Consider the following 16,824-nt stretch of genomic DNA (forward strand, 5'->3'; position numbering starts at 1 on the left):
TCCAGACATTACCTCCGCCGATGCTAAGGGATATTTTGTGTATAATTGGGTTTATACTCCCTGGCATAGAGCTGATGTTATGGCATTAAAGAATGCATTACCTGACCCCCGCAAGAATCCAGCGGCCTTTTACGAAGAAGTCGAAGGGGCCTTGAATTCTTGCGTTATGACCTTAGCGGATATAGATCTGTTCTTTGGCCTTATTCTACCACCGGATATGTGGCGATCTGTCCGGAAGGTGGATGATCCAGCCGCTTTTAAGGCTCGGTGGTCTGAGCTTGAGGATGAGGATAGGGAGCGGAAGCCCGCGCAGAAACCACCACAGATTATCTTAGATCTCCCTGCTGCTATTCTGACTAAGCTGAAGACAATCATCCCCCCTAAAAAGATTGACTGGAATATGTTAGCTTCATGTAAGCAGAAAGTTGACGAGTCAGTTGCAGACTTCTTTACGCGCTTTGAGGAGACGTTTCATGACTTTAGTGGCCAGTCGCTTACGGATGATACGGGTCGACACCTTTTTGCTGATAAATATGTGGCGAATTTACTGCCGGCAGTTGCGGCCCGTCTAAAGGCGAGTGAGAGTTCTTGGTCCTCTGCGACCCCGACAGCCCTTCTGACTATAGCTCAGTATTATGAACGTCAGGAGCAAGAAGCGAAGGGCCAGGAGGAGAAGAAATCGAAGGATTTAAAAACAAAGGTGATGTTGGCACAAGTATATGGCCCGCCCCGACGGGGTGTTAATAGAGGTAGGGGAAGATTTTATGGTCCTCCCTCGGGCCGATCTGATTTGAATAGGAATCAATGTGCGTATTGCAAGCAATCGGGACATTGGGCTAGGGATTGCCCGGCGTTGCATGCTTCGCGTCAGGGGCATAGTCAGGGTGGCCCGAGAGGTAGAGGCGGTTTCTCGAATTTTAGAGGGAATTCTAACGATCACGCTCGTTTTGACCCTGCCAGGCAACAACGAGATAGACCTAATGCTTTCGATCGACAGAACCAGTATCAAATGTCGGGGATTGACCGTTCTGGGTACCATGATTCTCAGCATGCATAGGAATGCTTTGGATGGGGGTTAGAATCACTTGAGGTGCCGGTTGATCAGAAGGGTCCTTATGTATCAGCTGAGGTTTTGGGCTCTACTGATCAGTTCCTAGTGGATACAGGAGCAACACGTAGTGCGCTGTCTAAACAATTGGTTCCGAGGGCTCCCCCATCTGGCTTAATGGTTACATCGGTAGGGTTTGATGGTACACTCTCCCGAAGCCCTCTTTCGCGGCCCCTCACATTTCAGGTTGATTCTTTTTCTGCACCCTGCCCGTTTTTGCTTGCCCCGCACACGCCGGACAACATTATGGGCCTTGATATGTTAAAGCATTTCAGAGCTACGATCCGCTGCTCCCCTGCTGGTGTGCGGGTGATATTGAATGACAATTACCCCCGGTCTGAACGGATGTGTGTGGTCGCAGAGGATGCTCTGTTAGCTACTCTCCCTCGTGCTTTGTGGGCCACTTCGGATACTGATGTGGGACAGATGGTGATTCCGCCGGTTCACGTTAGTGTTCAGGAGGGGGCGGTGTTACCACGCCTCCCACAGTATCGTATTTCCCAGGAGGGGGAGGAGGCTCTTATACAGATTGTGCAGGATTTGATTAAGGTGGGAGTAGTGAAGGAAGTTCCCTACAACGTCTGTAATAGTCCGATTCTCCCCATTTTGAAAAAGGATACGGATGCCAAAGTTTATCGGTTTATAATTGATTTGAGAGAAGTGAACAAGATCGTGATACCTCAGTACCCAGTGGTTTCTGATATCACGACGTTGCTTACTTTGGTCCCGCCTACGGCGACCACGTTCTCAGTTATTGATTTGAAAAATGCCTTCTTTTCCATTCCCATTCATCCCGATAGTCGATACCTCTTTGGGTTCACTTTAAATAATAGGTCTTACCGATTTTGTAGGATCCCTCAGGGCTATACAGAAAGCCCTAGCATTTACAGTCAAGCTTTGAAAAGACAATTGGATTCCTTTGTTCTGCTCGAGGGGGTCGCCCTCATTCAATATGTCGATGACATCTTGCTGGCGGCCGACACCCCGGAGTTGTGTGAAAAGAGTACGTTATCCTTGCTTTCCTTTTTGGCATCCCACAATCATAAAGTATCTCGGAAGAAATTACAGTTCTGTAGACCAAAGGTGACTTATCTGGGTCACCTTTTGTCTAAGGAGGGGCGTGCACTCACACCAGATCGTATCCAAGTAATTCTGGACACGCCGACGCCGTCCACGCAGAAGGACGTGCGTGCGTTTTTGGGTCTTGTTTCTTTTTGTAGGCAGTGGATATTGGGGTTTTCACACATAGCTAAGCCATTATTAGCCCTTTTGACAAAAGACACGCCTATCCCGATCCCTTGGTCAAATGAGTGTGACGCTGCTTTTCAGCAATTACGACAGGCCCTTTGTTCAGCACCAGTGTTAGGGACCCCTGACTATACAAAACCCTTTTCGTTGTATGTGCATGAGAAAGATGGATGTGCGTTATCAGTTTTAGTGCAGATGCACGGCGATAAGCAGCGCCCTTGTGCATATTTTTCGGCTGTACTTGATCCTGTTGCCCGAGCATTACCAGGGTGTTTTCGCTCGGTTGCGGCGACAGCTGTGTCAATACGCCAACGCGAGGGAATTGTGTTATCTCATAAGTTGTTGGTATTAGTCCCCCACGCTGTTGATGCCCTGCTTAATCAAACAAAGACGCAGCATTTGACCAGTGCCCGTGTAACGGGATATGAGTTGACGCTTTTGGCTCCTCATATTAAGTTGAAGAGGTGCGTAACGTTAAATCCGGCCACATTGTTGCCATACCCCGAGACTCAGTCTGAAGCACGGAAAGCACATGATTGTATTCTTGTGACTGAGGAACAAACAAAGGGTCGTATTGATCTCCAGGATACGCCCTTTCCAGATGTAGATGGAGAACTGTGGGTGGACGGATCATGCCTGAAGCTACCAGATGGTACGACTTCAGCAGCGTATGCAATTACCACATTGCAAACGATAGTAGAGACAGCACGCATACCACAGAAATCAGCTCAAGCAGCAGAACTGATAGCATTAACACGAGCATGTGAGCTCAGTACAGGATTGTGTGTGAATGTTTATACAGATAGCCGCTATGCCTTCGGAGTAGCGCATGACTTTGGCCTGCTCTGGAAGGAGAGAGGGTTTTTAACGTCACATGGAGTACAAATAATGCATGGAGAGTTAGTTCACAACCTTTTAACTGCATTGACATATCCGAAGAAAATTGCCATCGTTAAATGTAGCGCCCATAGGAAAGTAGTCGATAAAGTTGGAGAAGGGAATGCGTTAGCAGACCGAGTGGCACGGGAGACTGCGATGCAGCCCGGTGCTACTGCCATGTATGTAGTGAAGTCACAGGTGGAAAGATGGCATGAGGCGAAGGAAGAAGTGCGAGAAATGCAAAGGACCGCTTCTGATAAAGAACGGGAGCAATGGTCCAGCGAGGGAGAATTGGATGATGAGGGCTGCTGGAGAAATAAGCAGATGGATAGATGGAAATTACCCACAGCTTTTGTACAACCTATGGTTCAGATGGCACATGGGCTAGCACATGTTGGAGCTTCCGCAATTGTGAAATTGCTTACTCAAGTTTGGGAGCATCCAGAGATTTCTAGCACGGCAAAGAGGGTGGTGCAGACCTGTATGATCTGCCTGAGGTATAATCCAGGGAAAGGTACTCGAACTCCAGCAGGAGGATTTGCGACACCTACTGCACCCTTCGAGGTTTTGCAGATGGATTACATCCAGCTTGAGCGCTGTAATAATTTGAAGTATGTTCTGGTAGTGGTTTGCGCCTTCAGTAAATGGGTTGAAGCGTACCCTACGAAAGACAATACTGCAATGACTACCGCTAAGCTGCTATTGAAGGAGTTCTTCCCTCGATATGGTGTTTGTAGACTTCTGTGGAGTGACAATGGACCCCACTTTATAGCGGATGTTATAAAGTATGTTTTGAAGGGCCTGGGCATCACCCAGAAGTTCCACGCAGTGTTTCACCCTCAATCTGCGGGACTAGTCGAGAAGTATAATGGTACACTGAAGCTCAAGATCGCTAAAATTCAAGCTTCAACGTCTTTGACTTGGCCAGATGCTTTACCGCTGGTGTTATTGTCAATTAGATCGGTACCACACTCTCGATCCGGTCTTACACCGTATGAGATTGTCTTTGGACGCCCAATGAATATTTGGGGTCCACCAAAACCTAAGACTGTGTACGATGTACCTTGTGTAATGATGAATGATTATCTGGCACAGTTAACGGATAACTTGGTTTCTATTCATCAACAGGTCCGGGAGGCGCTCCCTGATCGGTCTACCGGTGAAGGACATAGTCTCCGACCTGGCGATTATGTTATGGTGAAGATTTTCGACAGGACGAACAGCTTGGAACCAAGATGGGTGGGTCCTGAGCAGGTTCTCCTTGCAACGAGGATGGCTGTGCGAGTTTCCAACAGAAAGAATTGGATCCATTCCCTGCACTGTCGGAAAGTACCGCCTGGATTGGTGGAACCCGCTGTATTGACCGATCAACGAGAAATTCTGGCTGCAGAGACAGGCCGTGCTACGGAGCCAAACGCCACTGAGGAGCTCTTCCTGGACCACGAGACTCCTGGAGGAAAGCGATATCATCTCAGGCAGGCCAAGGAAGTGAGTTCTTTAGTACCGGGACATGTTGTCAGAACGGCCCTTGGGTTAGTGAAACGGAGAGCCAATGAGGCAAGGGGGGGGGGGATCAGCCCTGCATTAGTGTAGCGACACCCGTCTTGGCCCGCTGGTGAAGAAATCGACCGCTGCCCAAGGGGAAGAGTTCTGACAAACTTTTAGTTTCAGGAAGATATTGACTTTTTATTCTGCCATGGAGAGAAAGAAAATCCTTTGTGCGTCAGGGTTTATGCTGACAGTAGCTATTGTTGGGATAACCACATGGTTTGTGGAGGACGTGACTCCCGCTCGAAAACTACTTGTGTTGACAACCCCGGTGCCTGAGGTGCACTACTTTTATACATTACCGTATCAAGAGTTGAAGCATCGACAGTCTTATTTGAATAACACTTTCATCCAGATGTTGCATCATACCCACATTGCTACAAACGCTACGAACTGTTGGATATGTGGGATGATGCCAGCTCATCAGAAGAAAGGAGGAACGCCATTCATACCACTTCCTTTCTCTCATAATGGCTCTTGTAGAGCATGGTACACTTTGCTTTTTGCCACTCGGAAACCCACAGTGGGACGATTACTCTTCAGACTCAACAAAGAATGTCACCAGGATAAAAACGGGTATCCGCAAGCGAATGGGACAATTTGGGAATGGGAAGAGTACCGACCAGACAATGAATCGATTCCCTATATTTTTACGAACACCAGAGACACTGTGGGAAAGGACAAATTTGTGATTCAAGTGGCACAAGCTCAAGCGAACCTGTGTGTCCAGAGTGTGGGTTTTATTCCTGTTAGCGTTAGTGATTGTATTACCGTTTTGAACATCGATGGGTTGAACAATAGTACCTTCTTAGCCTCCCATAATACATACTTTGTATGTGGAAATAAAGGTTATTACCGCTTGCCAGCTGGTTGGTCTGGGGTATGCTATGTGGCATTCCTATTACCTCCTGTATTCTTAGCACCAGCATCCTATCATAAAGATCTGAAATTGTTGAATAATGTGACTGTAAATAGGTATAAACGTACTCTATCAATTGATGATGTAGATCAGACTGACACCAGTCTGCAACAGTATATTGATTTTAATTTAGGATTGTTTTTCTTTGTTGGAGCTGCCCTAAACAGTAGGAAGGTTCGAAGGTTAACAAGAGTGGTAGCGGCTGTGACAAACCAAACTGCTGCTGCTCTTGGGAATCTTACGGAAGAATTGCAAATTACTAGAATTGTTGCATTGCAGAATCGCATGGTGCTAGATGTTATGTTAGCCGACCGAGGTGGAGCTTGTAAAATTATCGGAAGTAGCTGTTGTGTGTTTATCCCTGATCACACGCCATCAGTCTATAATGCTATTAACAGGCTGCATAAAATTGCAGCTGAAATCCATACAGAAAACGGCACGTGGTCCTTTTCTGGATGGTTCTGGGCATTGATCACTGCCTGGGGATGGAAGGTCTTAACTGGTCTCTGTATCATTGTAGCAGTTTTGTTTTCTTGTTGTATCTGTGTCCAATGTGGTCCCTTGCTCTGTTCCTTATGTGTATCATTCTGTATTCCCGATAAGAAAGCTATTGCCGATGTCGCTTATCAGAAACGTTTAGCTAAAGAAGTCGAAGAAATGATGACAATTGACATATATGATGATTATCCTAACAAACCGGATGTCTTCAGTAAATGCTGAAAGGGTCGTCTGTTGTAAATTGAAACAACGATGTGATTAAGCATTTACTAAAGACATGAATTCCCCCTTCTTTAGCGTATGCCTCTTCTGTTATGTTGACTGAAGTTCGGACTCCATTTTGTATTGTCATGTCTCCACGTGTTCAACACGAGAAAAATCCTACCTCCGTGTTAGTTGCTTTTGTAATCTGCCTAGTAACAGTCTATAAATAGCTCCTTTGTCCATCTGGCGCATGCCCAGACTTGACCACATCTGTTACCAGTTAGCCTTGCTTGACCATGTTTTCGCGGGCTCAAGGAGTGTGTCAGCTCCGCCCATATATTGATTCAGTATCGAAAATGACCATAAAAGGTAATATTCTCTGTCTTATGTTGTATCCACCCACTTATGAGCCCCTCTGTTGTGTATAAAAGGGGACCATGTATGTAAGTTCTTTGTGCTACTCTATGCAATACTGAAGAGTATTGTATGGATTGTAGGACCACCCTTAAGGGTTAATAAACCTTGTCTTTGTACTTTGCAGTTTCCGTGCCAACTTCCTTATAGATTCCATTGCAGGAGAGCGAACCCTTGTGTCCTGCGGGCCTAGCTGGGGCTTGTATTCATCAAAAGCATGATAAAATAGTTTTCTCTCAAACATGATTCATATCACAGCAGAAGGCTTTTTCACATGGTAAAATCCCCTTAGAACACACCACAATTCCTAAAATGAGTATGGTACCATCAACAAATGATTTATAATGTAACTAAAGTCTTAAAACCTTCTATTAACTGCAAGGCTTTTTAATGAGGTGCTATCATGTATATTGGTCCCAAGATGGCTGCCAACACTTCTTGGATGAAGTGCTGACAGCCAATCAGATCTCACGATGAGATGTGTGGTTAGGCTCCGCCCAGATATGTATATGATTTTACTTTTGATTTTTCAGGAACTACTGAACAGATTCACTCCAGATATGCAAAAGGCACATCCCTGACCTGAGGACTACCTCTTTGCCAAATTTAAAGTAATTCTGTTCAGCCGTTTGTGCTGTACCTTGGACTAAAGGTCCCTATGGAAAATTGCATGGGAAAAACGCGTTTTGGGACCCCCCTTTTTTCTCAGCCCCCACTTGACGAATCCCCCCAAGACTTTTAGGGTACGAGCAGAGCGGAGCGCCCCACCTATTTTGAAAAATTTGCAAGGGTTCGTCAATCGGCGCCAAAGTTATTCCAAATAGAATGTTGCGGATTTCCTATGGACACACGGTCCTAACTATAACTATTTACTGGCGACCGCCAGTAGATAATATAAAACACTATCGTCCATCCTGACAATAGGAAAGAACTGAGCGCACTCTGGAGCAACTATAACTTCCAATAGTTTATTCCACTACAGCCAGGATGATGGACATGTTTCGGCTCGGTCGCCTTCCTCAGTGTCAACAATACATTAATTTCAGTCCTTATTTAAATAATGTTTGTAAATGGAAATCAGTGACAGTGAAAGTGAAGGAGTTGAAAGTCAGAGTCCTAGAAGGGATACTATGGTGGCAATCTTGTAAGATATAATGTTTAGGCTTGTCTTAAACCAAATAGAGGGTATGTATCTCAAGCATGGTTCGTAGCAGCTATTGTTACGATATGTGCAACCTTTCTGTTTATATTGCACAGAAAAGTCAACTCTATGTACATAGAGTTCAGAATAGTAAATCTATACTTACTTATTTGCACTTACCTTCTTGATAGTTTGGTCCTCAATATTTTTGACACCATTTTCTGTCCACACAATATTTTGGTTTCTGATATTCTGTCAGTGATCCGTTGCATGAAACATTAGTAAATATACCCTCTGGTATTGGGGTATGTGTGGAATTGTCAGAGATGTGTGCTATCTGGATGAGGTATATATTGTGCTGATATTGTATGTTGTAGATTTTATTGCCATGTGAGGTACTGTGGTGGATTTCGGTGATGAGGGCGGAGTTGGGAGGTAACAAGATGGAAATGATGAAACATGGAAGGTGCTATATTTAGATGGAAAGGAAATAGGGGGATATGTTACAATGGTCAGAACTTAAGCATGTCACGTGTAATTATTTGCATTTACTGAGATTGGTTTAGAGATAGAAAGGACAAAAAATATATATATATATATATATATATATATATATATATATATATGATGTTTGGCATGTGTTTAAGGGGATATTTTTGGATTGAGTACAGATGTATGTATGAAAAGAGCAAGGAAAGTAGAGGTGTGCAGAAGTAAAAATCAGAAGGTGATGGGATGGGGAGATACAGAAAGACGGGTAATGGGAAGGCAGAGACGGAAGAAGATGAGAGACAGAAAATAGAGATGGGGAGAGTATAATAAAGAGGAAGGGAGAAGAAAGCGAGGGGCAAAATAAGAAAACTGCTGAGTGGAAAAAAAGAAAAACAAAATATGAGGTTGAGAACAAAGGAGAGATACAAGAAGAGGTGAGAGGCAAAGAGAGGATGAAGATGAGTAGAAAAGAATGGAAGAGAATAATATACTACAGAAGAGTTGGGAGTGAGACAATGAGAGGGAAAGATGAGGGGAGAAGAAGAAAGCTGGAAAACACACCCACTCTTAGTGCTTAGACTAAAAGGCAAAAATGTATCCCTAAAAGTGAGCAGAGAAAGGATAGAAGCCAGCCAATATATACAGCAAGGTAGATGCAGCCCTGATCTGGGCTGATACTGGCTACCTCCAGCTGATATGTTGATGTACTTAGACTTCCACAGTTCTCACCAGGAACTATAGAGAGAAACTAGGAGACCCTCTACAGCACAGGTCACTCCTGGCTTTGTTTTCTCAGTCAGTCTACTTTCTATGGGGTTTGCCAGGCAGAAACATGCTGGGCTAGTCCAACTGGGCAGTCTCTCTTCTTGCAAGGCCATGCACATTCCTTCTCCCTCTCAATCGTCAACCAAGTTCCTAGGCTTTAGGCAGACACCTAGATCATCCAAAAAATGAGCAGACTATGATCCTCACCTCTTGGATACTTGCTAGTAGTCAAATAGCAACCTTCATCTCACGATAGCCTTTCGAATACTCTGCAGATCCCTTCTTTTCTTGGTCTCTGAGAATATGGAACTAGAACAAAGTTCAGTGGTCTGGGTTCCATTTTTCATATGCCTTTTCTTGAGCACAATGTGGATCCACTATATCAAACTTCTGAACTGTTTTGAGGTGGTTATCTTGAAAGTGTTCTACTAAGTCAACTCTCCAGACGCAATCTAATGTAAAGTAATGTTTTTCACAGCAGGTTGTATTGGGGTGGTCTTCAATCCGAAAACAGGCACACAGAACTATAAGGTTTCTGCATCTTGCTTTGATCAGCCCCTCTGAGCAGCAATAAGGAACAGACAAAAAGGCACACCTGATCTAGAGACTTACTTGCTTTTAACAGCAGAAACTTCAGTCCACTCTTCATTCAAACAATCTACCAAATGGCATTGCTTAGGAAGAACTAATGAGCAGCTCTTTGATAATAAAGTCTTCATTGACTTTTTGAAAGGTAGCGCTGTTTCATTCCTCCTTATTTTGATGTCTGGATATCCATTCAGAGCCACAGCAAAATATGCAATACACTTCCACTCTCTGAGAATGTTGTACTGTTCCGTCATTTAATCTATGTTAAATCCTACTGCACACATACTACTTAATCACACACACAATGACATACACACAGGATGTCAATGCAAGGCTGTTTGTTTTAACATTTCAGCAGAAATTTGCATTAGAGGGATTGGATCAGACTTTTACTCAGATATATAGAGCTGGTCAAGGATATAAGACTACTAAACATTAAATTATGCAACCAACTTCGTACATGCTATAATCCAAACAGGCACAGAATTTCTCTGTTCACTTTGAGGGTACGGGTAGTGTGGCTCATTGGACCACAGCACAGTAGCTCACTTTTTCAATGACTGGACTAGGCCACTGCACACCCAGTAGATTAGCATGATGCCAGGGTCTAAAGTAGAAGTTAGGGTGCTAGGTAGAGATGCAAGAGGCCTTCAGGTCATAGGTACTCACCCATATATTCATATACTATGTAGGGACATTACTATCCCAACAGGATGCTTCAGAACAACCTAAATCAACACCAGCGGTATCTTGAAATGCATCAGGAACCATAATACCACTTCCCCTGATCCTCCCATTCTCTCTGACACTAAAAAGCTTGATACTTTAAGTCTGTGCAGCTAAGTTTAAACAAAATGAACAGACAAGCAGTCCATGCATCAAAGATTGTAATGATCACCAGAAGTGAATAAGACATTTTATCTGTGTCACTGGAGAGAGTCCTCCATGCTCTCTCATGTAAATGTCCTCGTCTCTATGCTTAACTTACCCTTAGCCTATTTCAACTTAGTGTGTAGTGCTGCATGGTTGCATGGATGTGCCAGTTTGTATGTATGCTTGTGAATGGTACAACACATGGAAGACACTGTATTTCAAATCAAATCAAAACACGCCTTATACGGTTCTTTGCAGAAAACCATAAAAGCTTAAATCAAAAGTAGATCCATAAAAATGCACAAACATAGACATTAAAATACTTCAAATAAAATACATGTTTATATAAACAAATAAATAAAGAAGCTCATAAAAATCTATTGATGATAAAGTTTTCCTCAATCTCATAGCGCCATTCAGAAAACATACCACAACAGAAATGAATACTTCGGGTAACAATTGTAAATACAAGAAAGTGGTACACACTTGTCAGAAATTCCGTTTCTTTTAACAATGGTATGATTAATGCCTTCTTTGGAACCTCATAAAAATGACAAAATATTTTAAAATGCAGGGTATCCTGTGGAGACAACCCGTCACAGTCACAGAGGTCAAGGGAGTGACCCTAATTCTTCCACCGGGGATATGTCAACACAAAAATGTAAAAGCCCAAACTTAAATCTAGTCAATAAAAATCACTTGTATGTGCCAATAGAAAGATAAGGATTAATAACAAGGGTAGACTTTAATAAAATATTGTTGCGTATACAAGGTTTCATAGGAGCGCCCTCTTCTCTAGCCGAAGACTTATGGAAAAAAACAAATGATTTGGTCCATTTGCGTTCCATCTTTATGATTCCCTACAGTGAGCTATACAGCTCACACTTTCCTAAACTCTGAGAAAGATCCTTAATATATTGGAGCCAATGAATTTGAAAAGACCTATCAATGGACATGGAGTCTTTTAAAATCTCCTAGTTTAGTTTTGCCATGGGTCTAACCACAACGAAAGTGGGCGCAAAGTCTGTATATAGCCCAACCCTAATTCTTCATGAACTGAAAATGGCAGAACACTGTGCTGAACACATAGGAGACATCTTTTAAAAGAATTTCCCAGAGACTGCAAGTCAGCCTGATCGACAAACTCTCACACTTCACTTCCCTAAACTACTAGAGATACTCTTAGCCAAATACAATTGTAATAGGGCCTGAATTGGTCTCCTCCCAAGTATAGAGGCAAAATTGCACACTGCTGAGTTTGCCCTTATGAAATCTTCCTTTTTTTCTGTTCACCAATGGGTGCCAACGATTTAGGAGTCAAAGAGCAATCTTAAATAGGAAAGAACTCCAGTCTTTGGGATAGCACTGTACCCCAACATAAAGAAGCATGTCTTAGTCTTACGTGGACCTACCACCATCATATAGGATTTTTGAATGTTCACTGTCAAATCCATGTCTTCCATGAAGTTGGCAAATGATTCCAACAGGGGCTATGACCCCTTTGCTGTTTTTACCATGAGCATAGTATCATCTGAATTATAAGAGCACCTGCAAACACAGGGCTCCCACATGCAGGCAATTGCAACAGTGTCGATCAAGGCCTATTCCAAACTATTGATATATAAATTAAAAGGAAATAAGGCCAAAATGCAGCCCAGGCTAACCCCCCTTTTGATAAAACATCTATGGGAACATTTGAAATCACTAACATAATGACCCGAAGCAGCGGTATTCATATGTAAATCTCTTAAGACAAGGACAATATCGTGGTCCAATCCCTTGGACAATATAAACCGACATAATTTCCGTCAATTAACTCAATCTAAATGGATAGAATCTGGGTGAATCATAGTGTATTTAGTTAAGATCATAAAAATATTTAAATACTGGTCAACTAATGAACTCCTAGTGCGACAACCAAACTGCACATCTGGTAGGGCATCATTGTCCTCAGCCCACTTCCCCTATCTGTCCAAGAGCATACACCCAACTATCTTCACAACAGAATCAAGGAAAGAAATAAGTCTGTAACACACCGAGTTGTCCCTATCTCCCTTTTTAAAGAATGGGATAGTAAGAGAACAAGCCCATGATGGCGGCCGTCTCTCCCTCACTGCCACATTAGCCAGTGCGGCTAAAACCGGGGCCCATACTTCGGCATCCTCAATGTACATATGCGAGATGTCATTGGGACCAAGGGCCTTCCTCCTAGTTAACCCTGCTATTCCCGTCTTCACTTCCTAAAGTGAGAATACCAATTTGGAAGTCCCAACTAACATCCCCTCCTCCATTCCTTCAGACACATCTTAGATACAAAACACTACTCATAAAAGGAAACCCAACTGTCCTCTGTGATATGTAACCCCAGAAATCAGAGGCCATGAATGCGCTATTTACAAATTTTCCAGAATTTGAAAATGTTTCTTAGGGTACTGGCATTAAGCAGTTCTTCCCATCCCATGTCCCTTAAGACATTCTTCCTCTGCACAAGCTCTTCTCTATATTGGAAATGACTATTTTTCACAAGGGTGGGATCTCCAGGGTTGGTACTCAAAGCATTTATAAGCCACTTTTGTGCTTGGATAGACCCATTATCAAACCATCTGGCCCCTTCCTTGGTGCCACAAGATAACTGGGCCTCCAGAAAACTAGACGTCACTTTGGAAATAAAGGCAAATACCCCAAAACATCCCCAGGCAAACTGCTATCCTCTAGAAAAACACTGAGTTAATAGCGAGTATATAATGCCCTATAGAATATCAGGGTCCAACTGAGACCATGTCAATCTCCTCCCCTGCCAAATAATGGCAGTAATACCACCTGATCCCACTGGGCATTTTTGAAGCAAGGTGGGCTGACCTAAACACATACACACTGGTTTATTGTCACTGAAGGGGCTCATAGGTATCTCTGTCTTAGTAATTAGTGGGAAGAGCAAAGTACAAACAGTCAATAAATATCTCACAGCCCTGCCCTATAAATGTTGTATATAAGGCTCTCACAGTAGGGACAATCTTCTCCAGGATAAATACTAGATTAAACTCAATCAACAATCTGTTCAGCAAAAAAACTTGAAGTATATGTTCAAGTCAAGTCAGAAATACCTTTATTTTGTTTCAAAGAACCATAAACGTTTCACAATATAAATAAATATTTACAATTCATGGGGTGTATGTTCAAATTGATGGCTTGATAGTAACATACAGGCTGTAGCCACCTCCTGTTCCCCCTCACCCTGAGATCCCCACACAAAAGGACATTAAAGTCTCTAGCCACCACAATGTCCACTGATAGTATGTTAGTACCCTGCAATTTTCTTAGTAACAACCCCATAACCTGAATGTGCTTAGATTGTTTGGGTGGTATTGAGCATTGTAAAAATGTAACAATGTCAAATAAGAGTGACCAACGGTGGTACGTTTTATACCCTGAGTAGTAGGAACCCCACTGTTTGTCACCTTCAGCTTTCCCTTTATTGCCAAGGATACAAACTGGATTCAAATTTGAGAGACCCAGGACTGACTGGAGAAGCATGTAGAAATAGAAGTATTTTCCCCGACAGATTTGTATATTACTGCATTCCTGAGAGCTGGGAGAAACACACCCTGGAAGAAGAAGAGCCAGGCTCTTTAGTACACTTCAAACAGCTTTTGGTTCAGGGATATGTGACTGGAAAGTGGCCTGGGCACATCTGAGGGAGGAGCTGGTGTAGATAAAAGAATCATAAAAAGTAACGCTGTGGCTTGGTGTAGCATTGTGATGAACATACCACTCTGGCCGACATCCAGATATGACCCTCTAGTCACTCCAATGGCCTGTGTTGTGCTGCTATTAGATTTGGAGTCACTCCTGATGTGATAGATTGCTTTCTGGTGAAAAAGCAGGATAGATATTGGGGAAGCACTCCTCCAATACTAACTTCAAAGCCTCTAAATCACATTTTGTGTTTGTAAATGGACTATAGGAAGGGGAGCTTGATGCCCCCAAAATTGTCAAATGTCAAACAGTCAGTTGGGCTGTGGAGGAGGGTAGCTCTGTAATACTTCTGCCTGTGATGGAGGATAAGGCCTGCCAGCCTCCCAACTGGGTATTGGGACATCACTAAAGGAATCCAAGACCACTTACCCCTGGAGCTTGGAGCACCCTTCAATGTCTGTTTTGCAAGATCAATGTGCCCAATGAAGATCAGGAGAGTGCTTGGAGGGAGAGTGTTTCAGACGGGATCCTGGCAAGGCGATCACCACAGTGAGAAGTGAGTAAATAGTTGCTGCAATAATTGGGCCGTAGCCCATGTGCAGAGTGAAGTTGGTGACTCCGTATGTCATAAGGGGCCGCTGTGAACATTACTGTCATGCCAATCGCGGCTTTAGCCTATGTTCAGAGTGAAGTCAGTGACCCCGTTTGTCAGAGGGCGCTATCATGATGATTACTGTCACGCCGATGGGGCCATAGTCCATGTGCTAAGTGAAGCCAGGGACCCTGTTTGCTATAGTGATTTCCGTGAAAACAAATGTACTGCCATGCTGATCGAGCTGTTGCCAGTGTGTGGATTAAGGTCATTGACACCATACACCGGATGGGGAAACTGCGAAGAACAAGGGACGTTGCCTAGTTGAGCTATTGTCGAGGTGAGAGGGTGCTGTGCTGACATGTGCGGGCTTGAGCTCCAACAGAGGATCAAAAGCCAAGTGACTGTCTCCCCCACCAGGAGGATCAGAGGAATTTACTGCCTCACCGGAGGAAGCACCATGGAAGCCTTTCCTCTGTCCATGCAGAGCTGAGTTCTACTCACCATCAGCATCTGCTGCAGCCCTCTGCAACGTATGATGCAGAAATGCTTCTAAGGACTCCAGTAGAGCAACCCCTGTAGGAGCTTAGAAGACTAATTCGTAAGGCGCCAGAGAACTTTGTTCTGCTACATAGTGCTTTGGGTGCTGGAACATGTTTGACTTTTAGAAGAGTCGGAGTGGGACTCCTGAGACTCTGATTACTATGGGGGCTTCACTTGAATGTCACCTATAGCGAATGGGGAATAGCAACTACCAGTAGTGAGAGGTAAGTGGACTCAAGGACCCATTTTTGAACACTAGAGCCCTAACTTCATGAGACTGTGTGTATTATTTGTGTATGCCATGTTATACTTTGTGATTGTATATAAATGCAAGGATTTGTATGGACAATCATTTATTGCTGCTATTGAACATATTTTGAGTTGTTAGACTGTGTTCACCTGATGCATCTACCTAGCCCCTGAAAAGCCTTGGGCGGCTCGACCTACACTACTATTGACAGACAAGTGCTGAAGGGGTACTAGGCTTAGCTGATCAGGATCAATAGAAACCCGAGCTCCAGGACATCAGGAGTAAAAGGCCTTAACCCATATGGATGGTCCCAGTAGCTCCTGCTTGCCCCCAGCCCTCTGAAAGGTGTTATGACACCCATGTGCCATGTGTTTTCAGAAAATTACTGAAATCATACACAAATCACCCACTCTTCAAGTGGTTGTCAATCTAAGTATTTAGTAACTCACCCTTTCATTCAGCATTTGTGTGAATACATGTATTAATGTGTAAAAGTGCATCCGTGAATATGTGTGGCTGTGCTTGCTTGTGTCTGGGTAGAACATATGACATTACAACGCAAACATTTACAACGCATGCTTTTACAATGCAGTTTTTACATTGCAACTACCATTACATTGCATGTTTTTACAACGCATGCCATACTACGCATTTTTAGAAACTACCTTTACAACGCATTCAATTACAATGTATACCATTACAAAGCATAATACTTTTAGGGTAACAGTAGGGTAAGTGTTGGATAGTGTAGGGGTAAAAAATACTTTTCCCACTCCAGTGAGTGCAATAGTAGGGTAAGTGTTGGATAGTGCAGGGGTAAAAATTACTATTCCCACTCGAGTGCGTGTAACAGTAGGGTAAGTGTTGGATAGTTTAGGGGTAAAAATCACTATTCCCATATACCCCCAAGCCCATACCCACCCTAAAACAAAAACAATCACCATTACTTACCTTATAAAGCGTTGTAATGGCATGCCTGGTATTGGTATGCATTGTAATCGCATGCGTTGTAATGGTATGCAATGTAATGGCATGCGTTGTAGTGACATGCATTGTAATGCCTGCG

The 16,824-nt window shown here is 43.5% G+C and overlaps 1 protein-coding gene across 1 annotated transcript in view; it reads right to left on the reverse strand.

Moving 5' to 3' along the window:
- The window catches only part of LOC146811155 (uncharacterized), a 183,757-nt gene that overhangs the window by 139,387 nt on the left and 27,546 nt on the right, over positions 1-16,824 (reverse strand). The gene's annotated exons all lie outside the window — the stretch shown is intronic.

The sequence above is a fragment of the Triturus cristatus genome, chromosome 7, assembly GCF_964204655.1.
Source record: "Triturus cristatus chromosome 7, aTriCri1.1, whole genome shotgun sequence".
NCBI lineage: Eukaryota > Metazoa > Chordata > Amphibia > Caudata > Salamandridae > Triturus > Triturus cristatus.